The sequence below is a fragment of the Phalangium opilio genome, unplaced genomic scaffold, assembly GCF_054372755.1.
Source record: "Phalangium opilio isolate 3A_F unplaced genomic scaffold, DU_Popi_V2 ptg000523l_1, whole genome shotgun sequence".
In the NCBI taxonomy this organism is placed as follows: Eukaryota; Metazoa; Arthropoda; class Arachnida; order Opiliones; family Phalangiidae; genus Phalangium; species Phalangium opilio.
In genome coordinates, this window is record NW_028324241.1 from 529,666 (window position 1) to 550,953 (window position 21,288).

Genomic DNA, 21,288 nt, shown 5'->3' on the forward strand with positions numbered 1-21,288 from the left:
GGTAATCTAGCTTAATTACCCGCCAACGGTAATCTAGCTTAACTACCCGCCAACGGTAGTCTAGCTTAATTACCCGCCACCGGTAATCTAGCTTAATTACCCGCCATCGGTAAAGCTATATTAATTACCCGCCATCGGTAAAGCTAGCTTAATTACCCGCCATCGGTAAAGCTAGCTTAATTACCCGCCATCGCTAAAGCTAGCTTAATTACCCGCCATCGCTAAAGCTAGCTTAATTACCCGCCATCGGTAATCTAGCTTAATTACCCGCCATCTGTAATCTAGCTTAATTAATCGCCATCGGTAATCTAGCTTAATTACCCGCCACCGGTAATGTAGCTTAATTACCTGTAATCGTTAATCTAGCTTAATTACCTGTAAGCGTTAATCTAGCTTAATTACCTGTAATCGTTAATCTAGCTTAATTACCTGTAATCGTTAATCTAGCTTAATTACCTCTAATCGTTAATCTAGCTTAATTACCTGTAATCGTTAATCTAGCTTAATTACCTCTAATCGCTAATCTAACTTAATTACCTCTAATCGTTAATCTAGCTTAAATACCTGTAATCATTAATCTAGCTTAATTACCCGCCATCGGTAATCTAGCTTAATTACCTCTAATCGTTAATCTAGCTTAAATACCTGTAATCATTAATCTAGCTTAATTACCCGCCATCGGTAATCTAGCTTAATTACCCGCCTACGGTAATCTAGCTTAATTACCCGCCATCGGTAATCTAGCTTAATTACCCTCCATCGGTAATCTAGCTTAATTACCCGCCCCCGGTAATCTAGCTTAATTACCCGCCAACGGTAATCTAGCTTAATTACCCGCCACCGGTAATCTAGCTTAATTACCCGCCACCGGTAATCTAGCTTAATTACCCGTCACCGGGAATCTAGCTTAATTACCCGCCACCGGTAATCTAGCTTAATTACCCGCCACCGGTAATCTAGCTTAATTACCCGCCACCGGTAATCTAGCTTAATTACTCGCCACCGGTAATCTAGCTTAATTACCCGCCAACGGTAATCTAGCTTAATTACCCGCCAACGGTAATCTACCTTAAATACCCGCCAACGGTAGTCTAGCTTAATTACCCGCCACCGGTAATCTAGCTTAATTACCCGCCACCGGTAATCTAGCTTAATTACCCGCCACCGGTAATCTAGCTTAATTACCCGCCATCGGTAAAGCTAGCTTAATTACCCGCCATCGGTAAAGCTAGCTTAATTACCCGCCATCGGTAAAGCTAGCTTAATTACCCGCCTAAGGTAAAGCTAGCTTAATTACCCGCCATCGCTAAAGCTAGCTTAATTACCCGCCATCGGTAATCTAGCTTAATTACCCGCCATCGGTAATCTAGCTTAATTACCCGCCATCGGTAATCTAGCTTAATTATCCGCCACCGGTAATCTAGCTTAATTACCTGCCACCGGTAATCTAGCTTAATTACCCGCCATCGGTAATCTAGCTTAATTACCCGCCACCGGTAATCTAGCTTAATTACCTGTAAGCGTTAATCTAGCTTAATTACCTGTAATCGTTAATCTAGCTTAATTACCTGTAATCGTTAATCTAGCTTAATTACCTGTAATCGTTAATCTAGCTTAATTACCTGTAATCGTTAATCTAGCTTAATTACCTGTAATCGTTAATCTAGCTTAATTACCTCTAATCGTTTATCTAGCTTAAATACCTGTAATCATTTATTTAGCTTAAATACCTGTAATCATTAATCTAGCTTAATTACCCGCCAACGGTAATCTAGCTTAATTACCCGACATCGGTTATCTAGCTTAATTACCCGCCACCGGTAATCTAGCTTAATTACCCGCCACCGGTAATCTAGCTTAATTACCCGCCACCGGTAATCTAGCTTAATTACCCGCCATCGGTAATCTAGCTTAATTACCCGCCACCGGTAATCTAGCTTAATTACCCGCCACCGGTAATCTAGCTTAATTACCCGCCACCGGTAATCTAGCTTAATTACCCGCCACCGGTAATCTAGCTTAATTACCCGCCACCGGTAATCTAGCTTAATTACTCGCCACCGGTAATCTTGCTTAATTACCCGCCAACGGTAATCTAGCTTAACTACCCGCCAACGGTAGTCTAGCTTAATTACCCGCCACCGGTAATCTAGCTTAATTACCCCCCATAAGTAAAGCTATCTTAATTACCCGCCATCGGTAAAGCTAGCTTAATTACCCGCCATCGGTAAAGCTAGCTTAATTACCCGCCATCGGTAAAGCTAGCTTAATTACCCGCCATCGGTAAAGCTAGCTTAATTACCCGCCATCGGTAATCTAGCTTAATTACCCGCCAACGGTAATCTAGCTTAATTATTCGCCAACGGTAATCAAGCTTATTTACCCGCCAAGTGTAATCTAGCTTAATTACCCGCCATCGGTAATCTAGCTTAATTACCCGCCATCGGTAATCTAGCTTAATTACCCGCCATCGGTAATCTAGCCTAATTACCCGCCACCGGTAATCTAGCTTAATTACCCGCCAACGGTAATCTAGCTTAATTACCCGCCAACGGTAATCTGGCTTAATTACCCGCCAACGGTAATCTAGCTTAATTACCCGCCAACGGTAATCTACCTTAAATACCCGCCAACGGTAGTCTAGCTTAATTACCCGCCACCGGTAATCTAGCTTAATTACCCGCCACCGGTAATCTAGCTTAATTACCCGCCACCGGTAATCTAGCTTAATTACCCGCCATCGGTAAAGCTAGCTTAATTACCCGCCATCGGTAAAGCTAGCTTAATTACCCGCCATCGGTAAAGCTAGCTTAATTACCCGCCTAAGGTAAAGCTAGCTTAATTACCCGCCATCGCTAAAGCTAGCTTAATTACCCGCCATCGGTAATCTAGCTTAATTACCCGCCATCGGTAATCTAGCTTAATTATCCGCCACCGGTAATCTAGCTTAATTACCTGCCACCGGTAATCTAGCTTAATTACCTGTAATCGTTAATCTAGCTTAATTACCTGTAAGCGTTAATCTAGCTTAATTACCTGTAATCGTTAATCTAGCTTAATTACCTGTAATCGTTAATCTAGCTTAATTACCTGTAATCGTTAATCTAGCTTAATTACCTGTAATCGTTAATCTAGCTTAATTACCTGTAACCGTTAATCTAGCTTAATTACCTCTAATCGTTTATCTAGCTTAAATACCTGTAATCATTTATTTAGCTTAAATACCTGTAATCATTAATCTAGCTTAATTACCCGCCAACGGTAATCTAGCTTAATTACCCGACATCGGTTATCTAGCTTAATTACCCGCCACCGGTAATCTAGCTTAATTACCCGCCACCGGTAATCTAGCTTAATTACCCGCCACCGGTAATCTAGCTTAATTACCCGCCATCGGTAATCTAGCTTAATTACCCGCCACCGGTAATCTAGCTTAATTACCCGCCACCGGTAATCTAGCTTAATTACCCGCCACCGGTAATCTAGCTTAATTACCCGCCACCGGTAATCTAGCTTAATTACCCGCCACCGGTAATCTAGCTTAATTACTCGCCACCGGTAATCTTGCTTAATTACCCGCCAACGGTAATCTAGCTTAACTACCCGCCAACGGTAGTCTAGCTTAATTACCCGCCACCGGTAATCTAGCTTAATTACCCCCCATAAGTAAAGCTATCTTAATTACCCGCCATCGGTAAAGCTAGCTTAATTACCCGCCATCGGTAAAGCTAGCTTAATTACCCGCCATCGGTAAAGCTAGCTTAATTACCCGCCATCGGTAAAGCTAGCTTAATTACCCGCCATCAGTAATCTAGCTTAATTACCCGCCAACGGTAATCTAGCTTAATTATTCGCCAACGGTAATCAAGCTTATTTACCCGCCAAGTGTAATCTAGCTTAATTACCCGCCATCGGTAATCTAGCTTAATTACCCGCCATCGGTAATCTAGCTTAATTACCCGCCATCGGTAATCTAGCCTAATTACCCGCCACCGGTAATCTAGCTTAATTACCCGCCAACGGTAATCTAGCTTAATTACCCGCCAACGGTAATCTGGCTTAATTACCCGCCAACGGTAATCTAGCTTAATTACCAGCCAACGGTAATCTAGCTAATTACCCGCCAACGGTAATCTAGCTTAATTACCCGCCAACGGTAATCTAGCTTAATTACCCGCTACCGGTAATCTAGCTTAATTACTCGCCACCGGTAATCTAGCTTAATTACCCGCCACGGGTAGTCTAGCTTAATTACTCGCCACCGGTAATCTAGCTTAATTACCCGCCAACGGTAGTCTAGCTTAATTACCGGCCATCAGTAAAGCTAGCTTAATTACCCGTCACCGGTAATCTAGCTTAATTACCCGCCATCGGTAAAGCTAGCTTAATTACCCGCCATCGGTAAAGCTAGCTTAATTACCCGCCATCGGTAAAGCTAGCTTAATTACCCGTCACCGGTAATCTAGCTTAATTATCCGCCATCGGTAAAGCTAGCTTAATTACCCGCCATCGGTAAAGCTAGCTTAATTACCCGCCATCGGTAATCTAGCTTAATTACCCGCCATCGGTAAAGCTAGCTTAATTACCCGCCATCGGTAATCTAGCTTAATTACATGTAATCGTTAATCTAGCTTAATTACCTGTAAGCGTTAATCTAGCTTAATTACCTGTAATCGTTAATCTAGCTTAATTACCTGTAAGCGTTAATCTAGCTTAATTACCAGTAATCGTTAATCTAGCTTAATTACCTGTAATCGTTAATCTAGCTTAATTACCGGTAATCGTTAATCTAGCTTAATTACCTCTAATCGTTAATCTAGCTTAATTACCTGTAATCGTTAATCTAGCTTAATTACCTCTAATCGTTAATCGAGCTTAAATACCTGTAATCATTAATCTAGCTTAATTACCCGCCATCGGTAATCTAGCTTAATTACCCGCCAACGGTAATCTAGCTTAATTACCCGCCATCGGTAATCTAGCTTAATTACCCGCCTACGGTAATCTAGCTTAATTACCTGCCATCGGTAATCTAGCCTAATTACCCGCCAACGGTAATCTAGCTTAATTACCCGCCACCGGTAATCTAGCTTAATTACCCGCCACCGGTAATCTAGCTTAATTACCCGCCACCGGTAATCTAGCTTAATTACCCGCCACCGGTAATCTAGATTAATTACCCGCCACCGGTAATCTAGCTTAATTACCCGCCACCGGTAATCTAGCTTAATTACTCGCCACCGGTAATCTAGCTTAATTACCCGCCAACGGTAATCTAGCTTAACTACCCGCCAACGGTAGTCTAGCTTAATTACCCGCCACCGGTAATCTAGCTTAATTACCCGCCATCGGTAAAGCTAGCTTAATTACCCGCCATCGGTAAAGCTAGCTTAATTACCCGTCATCGCTAAAGCTAGCTTAATTACCCGCCATCGCTAAAGCTAGCTTAATTACCCGCCATCGGTAATCTAGCTTAATTACCCGCCATCTGTAATCTAGCTTAATTAATCGCCATCGGTAATCTAGCTTAATTACCCGCCACCGGTAATCTAGCTTAATTACCTGTAATCGTTAATCTAGCTTAATTACCTGTAAGCGTTAATCTAGCTTAATTACCTGTAATCGTTAATCTAGCTTAATTACCTGTAATCGTTAATCTAGCTTAATTACCTCTAATCGTTAATCTAGCTTAATTACCTGTAATCGTTAATCTAGCTTAATTACCTCTAATCGCTAATCTAACTTAATTACCTCTAATCGTTAATCTAGCTTAAATACCTGTAATCATTAATCTAGCTTAATTACCCGCCATCGGTAATCTAGCTTAATTACCTCTAATCGTTAATCTAGCTTAAATACCTGTAATCATTAATCTAGCTTAATTACCCGCCATCGGTAATCTAGCTTAATTACCCGCCTACGGTAATCTAGCTTAATTACCCCCCATAAGTAAAGCTATCTTAATTACCCGCCATCGGTAAAGCTAGCTTAATTACCCGCCATCGGTAAAGCTAGCTTAATTACCCGCCATCGGTAAAGCTAGCTTAATTACCCGCCATCGGTAAAGCTAGCTTAATTACCCGCCATCGGTAATCTAGCTTAATTACCCGCCAACGGTAATCTAGCTTAATTATTCGCCAACGGTAATCAAGCTTATTTACCCGCCAAGTGTAATCTAGCTTAATTACCCGCCATCGGTAATCTAGCTTAATTACCCGCCATCGGTAATCTAGCTTAATTACCCGCCATCGGTAATCTAGCCTAATTACCCGCCACCGGTAATCTAGCTTAATTACCCGCCAACGGTAATCTAGCTTAATTACCCGCCAACGGTAATCTGGCTTAATTACCCGCCAACGGTAATCTAGCTTAATTACCAGCCAACGGTAATCTAGCTAATTACCCGCCAACGGTAATCTAGCTTAATTACCCGCCAACGGTAATCTAGCTTAATTACCCGCTACCGGTAATCTAGCTTAATTACTCGCCACCGGTAATCTAGCTTAATTACCCGCCACGGGTAGTCTAGCTTAATTACTCGCCACCGGTAATCTAGCTTAATTACCCGCCAACGGTAGTCTAGCTTAATTACCGGCCATCAGTAAAGCTAGCTTAATTACCCGCCACCGGTAATCTAGCTTAATTACCCGCCATCGGTAAAGCTAGCTTAATTACCCGCCATCGGTAAAGCTAGCTTAATTACCCGCCATCGGTAAAGCTAGCTTAATTACCCGTCACCGGTAATCTAGCTTAATTATCCGCCATCGGTAAAGCTAGCTTAATTACCCGCCATCGGTAAAGCTAGCTTAATTACCCGCCATCGGTAATCTAGCTTAATTACCCGCCATCGGTAAAGCTAGCTTAATTACCCGCCATCGGTAATCTAGCTTAATTACATGTAATCGTTAATCTAGCTTAATTACCTGTAAGCGTTAATCTAGCTTAATTACCTGTAATCGTTAATCTAGCTTAATTACCTGTAAGCGTTAATCTAGCTTAATTACCAGTAATCGTTAATCTAGCTTAATTACCTGTAATCGTTAATCTAGCTTAATTACCGGTAATCGTTAATCTAGCTTAATTACCTCTAATCGTTAATCTAGCTTAATTACCTGTAATCGTTAATCTAGCTTAATTACCTCTAATCGTTAATCGAGCTTAAATACCTGTAATCATTAATCTAGCTTAATTACCCGCCATCGGTAATCTAGCTTAATTACCCGCCAACGGTAATCTAGCTTAATTACCCGCCATCGGTAATCTAGCTTAATTACCCGCCATCGGTAATCTAGCTTAATTACCTGCCATCGGTAATCTAGCCTAATTACCCGCCAACGGTAATCTAGCTTAATTACCCGCCACCGGTAATCTAGCTTAATTACCCGCCACCGGTAATCTAGCTTAATTACCCGCCACCGGTAATCTAGCTTAATTACCCGCCACCGGTAATCTAGATTAATTACCCGCCACCGGTAATCTAGCTTAATTACCCGCCACCGGTAATCTAGCTTAATTACTCGCCACCGGTAATCTAGCTTAATTACCCGCCAACGGTAATCTAGCTTAACTACCCGCCAACGGTAGTCTAGCTTAATTACCCGCCACCGGTAATCTAGCTTAATTACCCGCCATCGGTAAAGCTAGCTTAATTACCCGCCATCGGTAAAGCTAGCTTAATTACCCGCCATCGCTAAAGCTAGCTTAATTACCCGCCATCGCTAAAGCTAGCTTAATTACCCGCCATCGGTAATCTAGCTTAATTACCCGCCATCTGTAATCTAGCTTAATTAATCGCCATCGGTAATCTAGCTTAATTACCCGCCACCGGTAATCTAGCTTAATTACCTGTAATCGTTAATCTAGCTTAATTACCTGTAAGCGTTAATCTAGCTTAATTACCTGTAATCGTTAATCTAGCTTAATTACCTGTAATCGTTAATCTAGCTTAATTACCTCTAATCGTTAATCTAGCTTAATTACCTGTAATCGTTAATCTAGCTTAATTACCTCTAATCGCTAATCTAACTTAATTACCTCTAATCGTTAATCTAGCTTAAATACCTGTAATCATTAATCTAGCTTAATTACCCGCCATCGGTAATCTAGCTTAATTACCTCTAATCGTTAATCTAGCTTAAATACCTGTAATCATTAATCTAGCTTAATTACCCGCCATCGGTAATCTAGCTTAATTACCCGCCTACGGTAATCTAGCTTAATTACCCCCCATAAGTAAAGCTATCTTAATTACCCGCCATCGGTAAAGCTAGCTTAATTACCCGCCATCGGTAAAGCTAGCTTAATTACCCGCCATCGGTAAAGCTAGCTTAATTACCCGCCATCGGTAAAGCTAGCTTAATTACCCGCCATCGGTAATCTAGCTTAATTACCCGCCAACGGTAATCTAGCTTAATTATTCGCCAACGGTAATCAAGCTTATTTACCCGCCAAGTGTAATCTAGCTTAATTACCCGCCATCGGTAATCTAGCTTAATTACCCGCCATCGGTAATCTAGCTTAATTACCCGCCATCGGTAATCTAGCCTAATTACCCGCCACCGGTAATCTAGCTTAATTACCCGCCAACGGTAATCTAGCTTAATTACCCGCCAACGGTAATCTGGCTTAATTACCCGCCAACGGTAATCTAGCTTAATTACCAGCCAACGGTAATCTAGCTAATTACCCGCCAACGGTAATCTAGCTTAATTACCCGCCAACGGTAATCTAGCTTAATTACCCGCTACCGGTAATCTAGCTTAATTACTCGAAACCGGTAATCTAGCTTAATTACCCGCCACGGGTAGTCTAGCTTAATTACTCGCCACCGGTAATCTAGCTTAATTACCCGCCAACGGTAGTCTAGCTTAATTACCGGCCATCAGTAAAGCTAGCTTAATTACCCGTCACCGGTAATCTAGCTTAATTACCCGCCATCGGTAAAGCTAGCTTAATTACCCGCCATCGGTAAAGCTAGCTTAATTACCCGCCATCGGTAAAGCTAGCTTAATTACCCGTCACCGGTAATCTAGCTTAATTATCCGCCATCGGTAAAGCTAGCTTAATTACCCGCCATCGGTAAAGCTAGCTTAATTACCCGCCATCGGTAATCTAGCTTAATTACCCGCCATCGGTAAAGCTAGCTTAATTACCCGCCATCGGTAATCTAGCTTAATTACATGTAATCGTTAATCTAGCTTAATTACCTGTAAGCGTTAATCTAGCTTAATTACCTGTAATCGTTAATCTAGCTTAATTACCTGTAAGCGTTAATCTAGCTTAATTACCAGTAATCGTTAATCTAGCTTAATTACTTGTAATCGTTAATCTAGCTTAATTACCGGTAATCGTTAATCTAGCTTAATTACCTCTAATCGTTAATCTAGCTTAATTACCTGTAATCGTTAATCTAGCTTAATTACCTCTAATCGTTAATCGAGCTTAAATACCTGTAATCATTAATCTAGCTTAATTACCCGCCATCGGTAATCTAGCTTAATTACCCGCCAACGGTAATCTAGCTTAATTACCCGCCATCGGTAATCTAGCTTAATTACCCGCCATCGGTAATCTAGCTTAATTACCTGCCATCGGTAATCTAGCCTAATTACCCGCCAACGGTAATCTAGCTTAATTACCCGCCACCGGTAATCTAGCTTAATTACCCGCCACCGGTAATCTAGCTTAATTACCCGCCACCGGTAATCTAGCTTAAATACCTGTAATCATTAATCTAGCTTAATTACCCGCCATCGGTAATCTAGCTTAATTACCTCTAATCGTTAATCTAGCTTAAATACCTGTAATCATTAATCTAGCTTAATTACCCGCCATCGGTAATCTAGCTTAATTACCCGCCTACGGTAATCTAGCTTAATTACCCGCCATCGGTAATCTAGCTTAATTACCCTCCATCGGTAATCTAGCTTAATTACCCGCCCCCGGTAATCTAGCTTAATTACCCGCCAACGGTAATCTAGCTTAATTACCCGCCACCGGTAATCTAGCTTAATTACCCGCCACCGGTAATCTAGCTTAATTACCCGTCACCGGGAATCTAGCTTAATTACCCGCCACCGGTAATCTAGCTTAATTACCCGCCACCGGTAATCTAGCTTAATTACCCGCCACCGGTAATCTAGCTTAATTACTCGCCACCGGTAATCTAGCTTAATTACCCGCCAACGGTAATCTAGCTAATTACCCGCCAACGGTAATCTAGCTTAAATACCCGCCAACGGTAGTCTAGCTTAATTACACGCCACCGGTAATCTAGCTTAATTACCCGCCACCGGTAATCTAGCTTAATTACCCGCCACCGGTAATCTAGCTTAATTACCCGCCATCGGTAAAGCTAGCTTAATTACCCGCCATCGGTAAAGCTAGCTTAATTACCCGCCATCGGTAAAGCTAGCTTAATTACCCGCCTAAGGTAAAGCTAGCTTAATTACCCGCCATCGCTAAAGCTAGCTTAATTACCCGCCATCGGTAATCTAGCTTAATTACCCGCCATCGGTAATCTAGCTTAATTACCCGCCATCGGTAATCTAGCTTAATTACCCGCCATCGGTTATCTAGCTTAATTACCCGCCACCGGTAATCTAGCTTAATTACCCGCCACCGGTAATCTAGCTTAATTACCCGCCACCGGTAATCTAGCTTAATTACCCGCCAACGGTAATCTAGCTTAACTACCCGCCAACGGTAGTCTAGCTTAATTACCCGCCACCGGTAATCTAGCTTAATTACCCGCCATAAGTAAAGCTATCTTAATTACCCGCCATCGGTAAAGCTAGCTTAATTACCCGCCATCGGTAAAGCTAGCTTAATTACCCGCCATCGGTAAAGCTAGCTTAATTACCCGCCATCGGTAAAGCTAGCTTAATTACCCGCCATCGGTAAAGCTAGCTTAATTACCCGCCATCGGTAAAGCTAGCTTAATTACCCGCCATCGCTAAAGCTAGCTTAATTACCCGCCATCGGTAATCTAGCTTAATTACCCGCCATCGGTAATCTAGCTTAATTACCCGCCATCGGTAATCTAGCTTAATTACCCGCCACCGGTAATCTAGCTTAATTACCTGCCACCGGTAATCTAGCTTAATTACCTGTAATCGTTAATCTAGCTTAATTACCTGTAATCGTTAATCTAGCTTAATTACCTGTAATCGTTAATCTAGCTTAATTACCTGTAATCGTTAATCTAGCTTAATTACCTGTAATCGTTAATCTAGCTTAATTACCTCTAATCGTTTATCTAGCTTAAATACCTGTAATCATTTATCTAGCTTAAATACCAGTAATCATTAATCTAGCTTAATTACCCGCCAACGGTAATCTAGCTTAATTACCCGCCATCGGTTATCTAGCTTAATTACCCGCCACCGGTAATCTAGCTTAATTACCCGCCACCGGTAATCTAGCTTAATTACCCGCCACCGGTAATCTAGCTTAATTACCCGCCACCGGTAATCTAGCTTAATTACCCGCCACCGGTAATCTAGCTTAATTACCCGCCACCGGTAATCTAGCTTAATTACCCGCCACCGGTAATCTAGCTTAATTACCCGCCACCGGTAATCTAGCTTAATTACCCGCCACCGGTAATCTAGCTTAATTACTCGCCACCGGTAATCTAGCTTAATTACCCGCCAACGGTAATCTAGCTTAACTACCCGCCAACGGTAGTCTAGCTTAATTACCCGCCACCGGTAATCTAGCTTAATTACCCGCCATAAGTAAAGCTGTCTTAATTACCCGCCATCGGTAAAGCTAGCTTAATTACCCGCCATCGGTAAAGCTAGCTTAATTACCCGCCATCGGTAAAGCTAGCTTAATTACCCGCCATCGGTAAAGCTAGCTTAATTACCCGCCATCGCTAAAGCTAGCTTAATTACCCGCCATCGCTAAAGCTAGCTTAATTACCCGCCATCGGTAATCTAGCTTAATTACCCGCCATCGGTAATCTAGCTTAATTACCCGCCATCGGTAATCTAGCTTAATTATCCGCCACCGGTAATCTAGCTTAATTACCTGCCACCGGTAATCTAGCTTAATTACCTGTAATCGTTAATCTAGCTTAATTACCTGTAATCGTTAATCTAGCTTAATTACCTGTAATCGTTAATCTAGCTTAATTACCTGTAATCGTTAATCTAGCTTAATTACCTGTAATCGTTAATCTAGCTTAATTACCTCTAATCGTTTATCTAGCTTAAATACCTGTAATCATTTATCTAGCTTAAATACCTGTAATCATTAATCTAGCTTAATTACCCGCCACCGGTAATCTAGCTTAATTACCCGCCACCGGTAATCTAGCTTAATTACCCGCCATCGGTAAAGCTAGCTTAATTACCCGCCATCGGTAAAGCTAGCTTAATTACCCGCCATCGGTAAAGCTAGCTTAATTACCCGCCATCGGTAAAGCTAGCTTAATTACCCGCCTAAGGTAAAGCTAGCTTAATTACCCGCCATCGCTAAAGCTATCTTAATTACCCGCCATCGGTAATCTAGCTTAATTACCCGCCATCGGTAATCTAGCTTAATTACCCGCCATCGGTAATCTAGCTTAATTATCCGCCACCGGCAATCTAGCTTAATTACCTGCCACCGGTAATCTAGCTTAATTACCTGTAATCGTTAATCTAGCTTAATTACCTGTAATCGTTAATCTAGCTTAATTACCTGTAATCGTTAATCTAGCTTAATTACCTGTAATCGTTAATCTAGCTTAATTACCTCTAATCGTTTATCTAGCTTAAATACCTGTAATCATTTATCTAGCTTAAATACCTGTAATCATTTATCTAGCTTAAATACCTGTAATCATTAATCTAGCTTAATTACCCGCCACCGGTAATCTAGCTTAATTACCCGCCACCGGTAATCTAGCTTAATTACCCGCCACCGGTAATCTAGATTAATTACCCGCCACCGGTAATCTAGCTTAATTACCCGCCACCGGTAATCTAGCTTAATTACTCGCCACCGGTAATCTAGCTTAATTACCCGCCAACGGTAATCTAGCTTAACTACCCGCCAACGGTAGTCTAGCTTAATTACCCGCCACCGGTAATCTAGCTTAATTACCCGCCATCGGTTAAGCTAGCTTAATTACCCGCCATCGGTAAAGCTAGCTTAATTACCCGCCATCGCTAAAGCTAGCTTAATTACCCGCCATCGCTAAAGCTAGCTTAATTACCCGCCATCGGTAATCTAGCTTAATTACCCGCCATCTGTAATCTAGCTTAATTAATCGCCATCGGTAATCTAGCTTAATTACCCGCCACCGGTAATCTAGCTTAATTACCTGTAATCGTTAATCTAGCTTAATTACCTGTAAGCGTTAATCTAGCTTAATTACCTGTAATCGTTAATCTAGCTTAATTACCTGTAATCGTTAATCTAGCTTAATTACCTCTAATCGTTAATCTAGCTTAATTACCTGTAATCGTTAATCTAGCTTAATTACCTCTAATCGCTAATCTAACTTAATTACCTCTAATCGTTAATCTAGCTTAAATACCTGTAATCATTAATCTAGCTTAATTACCCGCCATCGGTAATCTAGCTTAATTACCTCTAATCGTTAATCTAGCTTAAATACCTGTAATCATTAATCTAGCTTAATTACCCGCCATCGGTAATCTAGCTTAATTACCCGCCTACGGTAATCTAGCTTAATTACCCGCCATCGGTAATCTAGCTTAATTACCCTCCATCGGTAATCTAGCTTAATTACCCGCCCCCGGTAATCTAGCTTAATTACCCGCCAACGGTAATCTAGCTTAATTACCCGCCACCGGTAATCTAGCTTAATTACCCGCCACCGGTAATCTAGCTTAATTACCCGTCACCGGGAATCTAGCTTAATTACCCGCCACCGGTAATCTAGCTTAATTACCCGCCACCGGTAATCTAGCTTAATTACCCGCCTACGGTAATCTAGCTTAATTACCCGCCATCGGTAATCTAGCTTAATTACCCTCCATCGGTAATCTAGCTTAATTACCCGCCCCCGGTAATCTAGCTTAATTACCCGCCAACGGTAATCTAGCTTAATTACCCGCCACCGGTAATCTAGCTTAATTACCCGCCACCGGTAATCTAGCTTAATTACCCGTCACCGGGAATCTAGCTTAATTACCCGCCACCGGTAATCTAGCTTAATTACCCGCCACCGGTAATCTAGCTTAATTACCCGCCACCGGTAATCTAGCTTAATTACTCGCCACCGGTAATCTAGCTTAATTACCCGCCAACGGTAATCTAGCTAATTACCCGCCAACGGTAATCTAGCTTAAATACCCGCCAACGGTAGTCTAGCTTAATTACACGCCACCGGTAATCTAGCTTAATTACCCGCCACCGGTAATCTAGCTTAATTACCCGCCACCGGTAATCTAGCTTAATTACCCGCCATCGGTAAAGCTAGCTTAATTACCCGCCATCGGTAAAGCTAGCTTAATTACCCGCCATCGGTAAAGCTAGCTTAATTACCCGCCTAAGGTAAAGCTAGCTTAATTACCCGCCATCGCTAAAGCTAGCTTAATTACCCGCCATCGGTAATCTAGCTTAATTACCCGCCATCGGTAATCTAGCTTAATTACCCGCCACCGGTAATCTAGCTTAATTACCCGCCACCGGTAATCTAGCTTAATTACCCGCCATCGGTAAAGCTAGCTTAATTACCCGCCATCGGTAAAGCTAGCTTAATTACCCGCCATCGGTAAAGCTAGCTTAATTACCCGCCTAAGGTAAAGCTAGCTTAATTACCCGCCATCGCTAAAGCTATCTTAATTACCCGCCATCGGTAATCTAGCTTAATTACCCGCCATCGGTAATCTAGCTTAATTACCCGCCATCGGTAATCTAGCTTAATTATCCGCCACCGGCAATCTAGCTTAATTACCTGCCACCGGTAATCTAGCTTAATTACCTGTAATCGTTAATCTAGCTTAATTACCTGTAATCGTTAATCTAGCTTAATTACCTGTAATCGTTAATCTAGCTTAATTACCTGTAATCGTTAATCTAGCTTAATTACCTCTAATCGTTTATCTAGCTTAAATACCTGTAATCATTTATCTAGCTTAAATACCTGTAATCATTTATCTAGCTTAAATACCTGTAATCATTAATCTAGCTTAATTACCCGCCACCGGTAATCTAGCTTAATTACCCGCCACCGGTAATCTAGCTTAATTACCCGCCACCGGTAATCTAGATTAATTACCCGCCACCGGTAATCTAGCTTAATTACCCGCCACCGGTAATCTAGCTTAATTACTCGCCACCGGTAATCTAGCTTAATTACCCGCCAACGGTAATCTAGCTTAACTACCCGCCAACGGTAGTCTAGCTTAATTACCCGCCACCGGTAATCTAGTTTAATTACCCGCCATCGGTTAAGCTAGCTTAATTACCCGCCATCGGTAAAGCTAGCTTAATTACCCGCCATCGCTAAAGCTAGCTTAATTACCCGCCATCGCTAAAGCTAGCTTAATTACCCGCCATCGGTAATCTAGCTTAATTACCCGCCATCTGTAATCTAGCTTAATTAATCGCCATCGGTAATCTAGCTTAATTACCCGCCACCGGTAATCTAGCTTAATTACCTGTAATCGTTAATCTAGCTTAATTACCTGTAAGCGTTAATCTAGCTTAATTACCTGTAATCGTTAATCTAGCTTAATTACCTGTAATCGTTAATCTAGCTTAATTACCTCTAATCGTTAATCTAGCTTAATTACCTGTAATCGTTAATCTAGCTTAATTACCTCTAATCGCTAATCTAACTTAATTACCTCTAATCGTTAATCTAGCTTAAATACCTGTAATCATTAATCTAGCTTAATTACCCGCCATCGGTAATCTAGCTTAATTACCTCTAATCGTTAATCTAGCTTAAATACCTGTAATCATTAATCTAGCTTAATTACCCGCCATCGGTAATCTAGCTTAATTACCCGCCTACGGTAATCTAGCTTAATTACCCGCCATCGGTAATCTAGCTTAATTACCCTCCATCGGTAATCTAGCTTAATTACCCGCCCCCGGTAATCTAGCTTAATTACCCGCCAACGGTAATCTAGCTTAATTACCCGCCACCGGTAATCTAGCTTAATTACCCGCCACCGGTAATCTAGCTTAATTACCCGTCACCGGGAATCTAGCTTAATTACCCGCCACCGGTAATCTAGCTTAATTACCCGCCACCGGTAATCTAGCTTAATTACCCGCCTACGGTAATCTAGCTTAATTACCCGCCATCGGTAATCTAGCTTAATTACCCTCCATCGGTAATCTAGCTTAATTACCCGCCCCCGATAATCTAGCTTAATTACCCGCCAACGGTAATCTAGCTTAATTACCCGCCACCGGTAATCTAGCTTAATTACCCGCCACCGGTAATCTAGCTTAATTACCCGTCACCGGGAATCTAGCTTAATTACCCGCCACCGGTAATCTAGCTTAATTACCCGCCACCGGTAATCTAGCTTAATTACCCGCCACCGGTAATCTAGCTTAATTACTCGCCACCGGTAATCTAGCTTAATTACCCGCCAACGGTAATCTAGCTAATTACCCGCCAACGGTAATCTAGCTTAAATACCCGCCAACGGTAGTCTAGCTTAATTACACGCCACCGGTAATCTAGCTTAATTACCCGCCACCGGTAATCTAGCTTAATTACCCGCCACCGGTAATCTAGCTTAATTACCCGCCATCGGTAAAGCTAGCTTAATTACCCGCCATCGGTAAAGCTAGCTTAATTACCCGCCATCGGTAAAGCTAGCTTAATTACCCGCCTAAGGTAAAGCTAGCTTAATTACCCGCCATCGCTAAAGCTAGCTTAATTACCCGCCATCGGTAATCTAGCTTAATTACCCGCCATCGGTAATCTAGCTTAATTACCCGCCATCGGTAATCTAGCTTAATTACCCGCCATCGGTTATCTAGCTTAATTACCCGCCACCGGTAATCTAGCTTAATTACCCGCCACCGGTAATCTAGCTTAATTACCCGCCACCGGTAATCTAGCTTAATTACCCGCCAACGGTAATCTAGCTTAACTACCCGCCAACGGTAGTCTAGCTTAATTACCCGCCACCGGTAATCTAGCTTAATTACCCGCCATAAGTAAAGCTATCTTAATTACCCGCCATCGGTAAAGCTAGCTTAATTACCCGCCATCGGTAAAGCTAGCTTAATTACCCGCCATCGGTAAAGCTAGCTTAATTACCCGCCATCGGTAAAGCTAGCTTAATTACCCGCCATCGGTAAAGCTAGCTTAATTACCCGCCATCGGTAAAGCTAGCTTAATTACCCGCCATCGCTAAAGCTAGCTTAATTACCCGCCATTGGTAATCTAGCTTAATTACCCACCATCGGTAATCTAGCTTAATTACCCGCCATCGGTAATCTAGCTTAATTACCCGCCACCGGTAATCTAGCTTAATTACCTGCCACCGGTAATCTAGCTTAATTACCTGTAATCGTTAATCTAGCTTAATTACCTGTAATCGTTAATCTAGCTTAATTACCTGTAATCGTTAATCTAGCTTAATTACCTGTAATCGTTAATCTAGCTTAATTACCTGTAATCGTTAATCTAGCTTAATTACCTCTAATCGTTTATCTAGCTTAAATACCTGTAATCATTTATCTAGCTTAAATACCCGCCAACGGTAATCTAGCTTAATTACCCGCCATCGGTTATCTAGCTTAATTACCCGCCACCGGTAATCTAGCTTAATTACCCGCCACCGGTAATCTAGCTTAATTACCCGCCACCGGTAATCTAGCTTAATTACCCGCCATCGGTAATCTAGCTTAATTACCCGCCACCGGTAATCTAGCTTAATTACCCGCCACCGGTAATCTAGCTTAATTACCCGCCACCGGTAATCTAGCTTAATTACCCGCCACCGGTAATCTAGCTTAATTACCCGCCACCGGTAATCTAGCTTAATTACTCGCCACCGGTAATCTAGCTTAATTACCCGCCAACGGTAATCTAGCTTAACTACCCGCCAACGGTAGTCTAGCTTAATTACCCGCCACCGGTAATCTAGCTTAATTACCCGCCATAAGTAAAGCTGTCTTAATTACCCGCCATCGGTAAAGCTAGCTTAATTACCCGCCATCGGTAAAGCTAGCTTAATTACCCGCCATCGGTAAAGCTAGCTTAATTACCCGCCATCGGTAAAGCTAGCTTAATTACCCGCCATCGCTAAAGCTAGCTTAATTACCCGCCATCGGTAATCTAGCTTAATTACCCGCCATCGGTAATCTAGCTTAATTACCCGCCATCGGTAATCTAGCTTAATTACCCGCCATCGGTTATCTAGCTTAATTACCCGCCACCGGTAATCTAGCTTAATTACCCGCCACCGGTAATCTAGCTTAATTACCCGCCACCGGTAATCTAGCTTAATTACCCGCCAACGGTAATCTAGCTTAACTACCCGCCAACGGTAGTCTAGCTTAATTACCCGCCACCGGTAATCTAGCTTAATTACCCGCCATAAGTAAAGCTATCTTAATTACCCGCCATCGGTAAAGCTAGCTTAATTACCCGCCATCGGTAAAGCTAGCTTAATTACCCGCCATCGGTAAAGCTAGCTTAATTACCCGCCATCGGTAAAGCTAGCTTAATTACCCGCCATCGGTAAAGCTAGCTTAATTACCCGCCATCGGTAAAGCTAGCTTAATTACCCGCCATCGCTAAAGCTAGCTTAATTACCCGCCATTGGTAATCTAGCTTAATTACCCGCCATCGGTAATCTAGCTTAATTACCCGCCATCGGTAATCTAGCGTAATTACCCGCCACCGGTAATCTAGCTTAATTACCTGCCACCGGTAATCTAGCTTAATTACCTGTAATCGTTAATCTAGCTTAATTACCTGTAATCGTTAATCTAGCTTAATTACCTGTAATCGTTAATCTAGCTTAATTACCTGTAATCGTTAATCTAGCTTAATTACCTGTAATCGTTAATCTAGCTTAATTACCTCTAATCGTTTATCTAGCTTAAATACCTGTAATCATTTATCTAGCTTAAATACCCGCCACCGGTAATCTAGCTTAATTACCCGCCAACGGTAATCTAGCTAATTACCCGCCAACGGTAATCTAGCTTAAATACCCGCCAACGGTAGTCTAGCTTAATTACACGCCACCGGTAATCTAGCTTAATTACCCGCCATCGGTAAAGCTAGCTTAATTACCCGCCTAAGGTAAAGCTAGCTTAATTACCCGCCATCGCTAAAGCTAGCTTAATTACCCGCCATCGGTAATCTAGCTTAATTACCCGCCATCGGTAATCTAGCTTAATTACCCGCCATCGGTAATCTAGCTTAATTACCCGCCATCGGTTATCTAGCTTAATTACCCGCCACCGGTAATCTAGCTTAATTACCCGCCACCGGTAATCTAGCTTAATTACCCGCCACCGGTAATCTAGCTTAATTACCCGCCAACGGTAATCTAGCTTAACTACCCGCCAACTGTAGTCTAGCTTAATTACCCGCCACCGGTAATCTAGCTTAATTACCCGCCATAAGTAAAGCTATCTTAATTACCCGCCATCGGTAAAGCTAGCTTAATTACCCGCCATCGGTAAAGCTAGCTTAATTACCCGCCATCGGTAAAGCTAGCTTAATTACCCGCCATCGGTAAAGCTAGCTTAATTACCCGCCATCGGTAAAGCTAGCTTAATTACCCGCCATCGGTAAAGCTAGCTTAATTACCCGCCATCGCTAAAGCTAGCTTAATTACCCGCCATTGGTAATCTAGCTTAATTACCCGCCATCGGTAATCTAGCTTAATTACCCGCCATCGGTAATCTAGCTTAATTACCCGCCACCGGTAATCTAGCTTAATTACCTGCCACCGGTAATCTAGCTTAATTACCTGTAATCGTTAATCTAGCTTAATTACCTGTAATCGTTAATCTAGCTTAATTACCTGTAATCGTTAATCTAGCTTAATTACCTGTAATCGTTAATCTAGCTTAATTACCTGTAATCGTTAATCTAGCTTAATTACCTCTAATCGTTTATCTAGCTTAAATACCTGTAATCATTTATCTAGCTTAAATACCCGCCAACGGTAATCTAGCTTAATTACCCGCCATCGGTTATCTAGCTTAATTACCCGCCACCGGTAATCTAGCTTAATTACCCGCCACCGGTAATCTAGCTTAATTACCCGCCACCGGTAATCTAGCTTAATTACCCGCCATCGGTAATCTAGCTTAATTACCCGCCACCGGTAATCTAGCTTAATTACCCGCCACCGGTAATCTAGCTTAATTACCCGCCACCGGTAATCTAGCTTAATTACCCGCCACCGGTAATCTAGCTTAATTACCCGCCACCGGTAATCTAGCTTAATTACTCGCCACCGGTAATCTAGCTTAATTACCCGCCAACGGTAATCTAGCTTAACTACCCGCCAACGGTAGTCTAGCTTAATTACCCGCCACCGGTAATCTAGCTTAATTACCCGCCATAAGTAAAGCTGTCTTAATTACCCGCCATCGGTAAAGCTAGCTTAATTACCCGCCATCGGTAAAGCTAGCTTAATTACCCGCCATCGGTAAAGCTAGCTTAATTACCCGCCATCGGTAAAGCTAGCTTAATTACCCGCCATCGCTAAAGCTAGCTTAATTACCCGCCATCGGTAATCTAGCTTAATTACCCGCCATCGGTAATCTAGCTTAATTACCCGCCATCGGTAATCTAGCTTAATTATCCGCCACCGGTAATCTAGCTTAATTACCTGCCACCGGTAATCTAGCTTAATTACCTGTAATCGTTAATCTAGCTTAATTACCTGTAATCGTTAATCTAGCTTAATTACCTGTAATCGTTAATCTAGCTTAATTACCTGTAATCGTTAATCTAGCTTAATTACCTGTAATCGTTAATCTAGCTTAATTACCTCTAATCGTTTATCTAGCTTAAATACCTGTAATCATTTATCTAGCTTAAATACCTGTAATCATTAATCTAGCTTAATTACCCGCCACCGGTAATCTAGCTTAATTACCCGCCACCGGTAATCTAGCTTAATTACCCGCCATCGGTAAAGCTAGCTTAATTACCCGCCATCGGTAAAGCTAGCTTAATTACCCGCCATCGGTAAAGCTAGCTTAATTACCCGCCTAAGGTAAAGCTAGCTTAATTACCCGCCATCGGTAAAGCTAGCTTAATTACCCGCCATCGGTAAAGCTAGCTTAATTACCCGCCATCGGTAAAGCTAGCTTAATTACCCG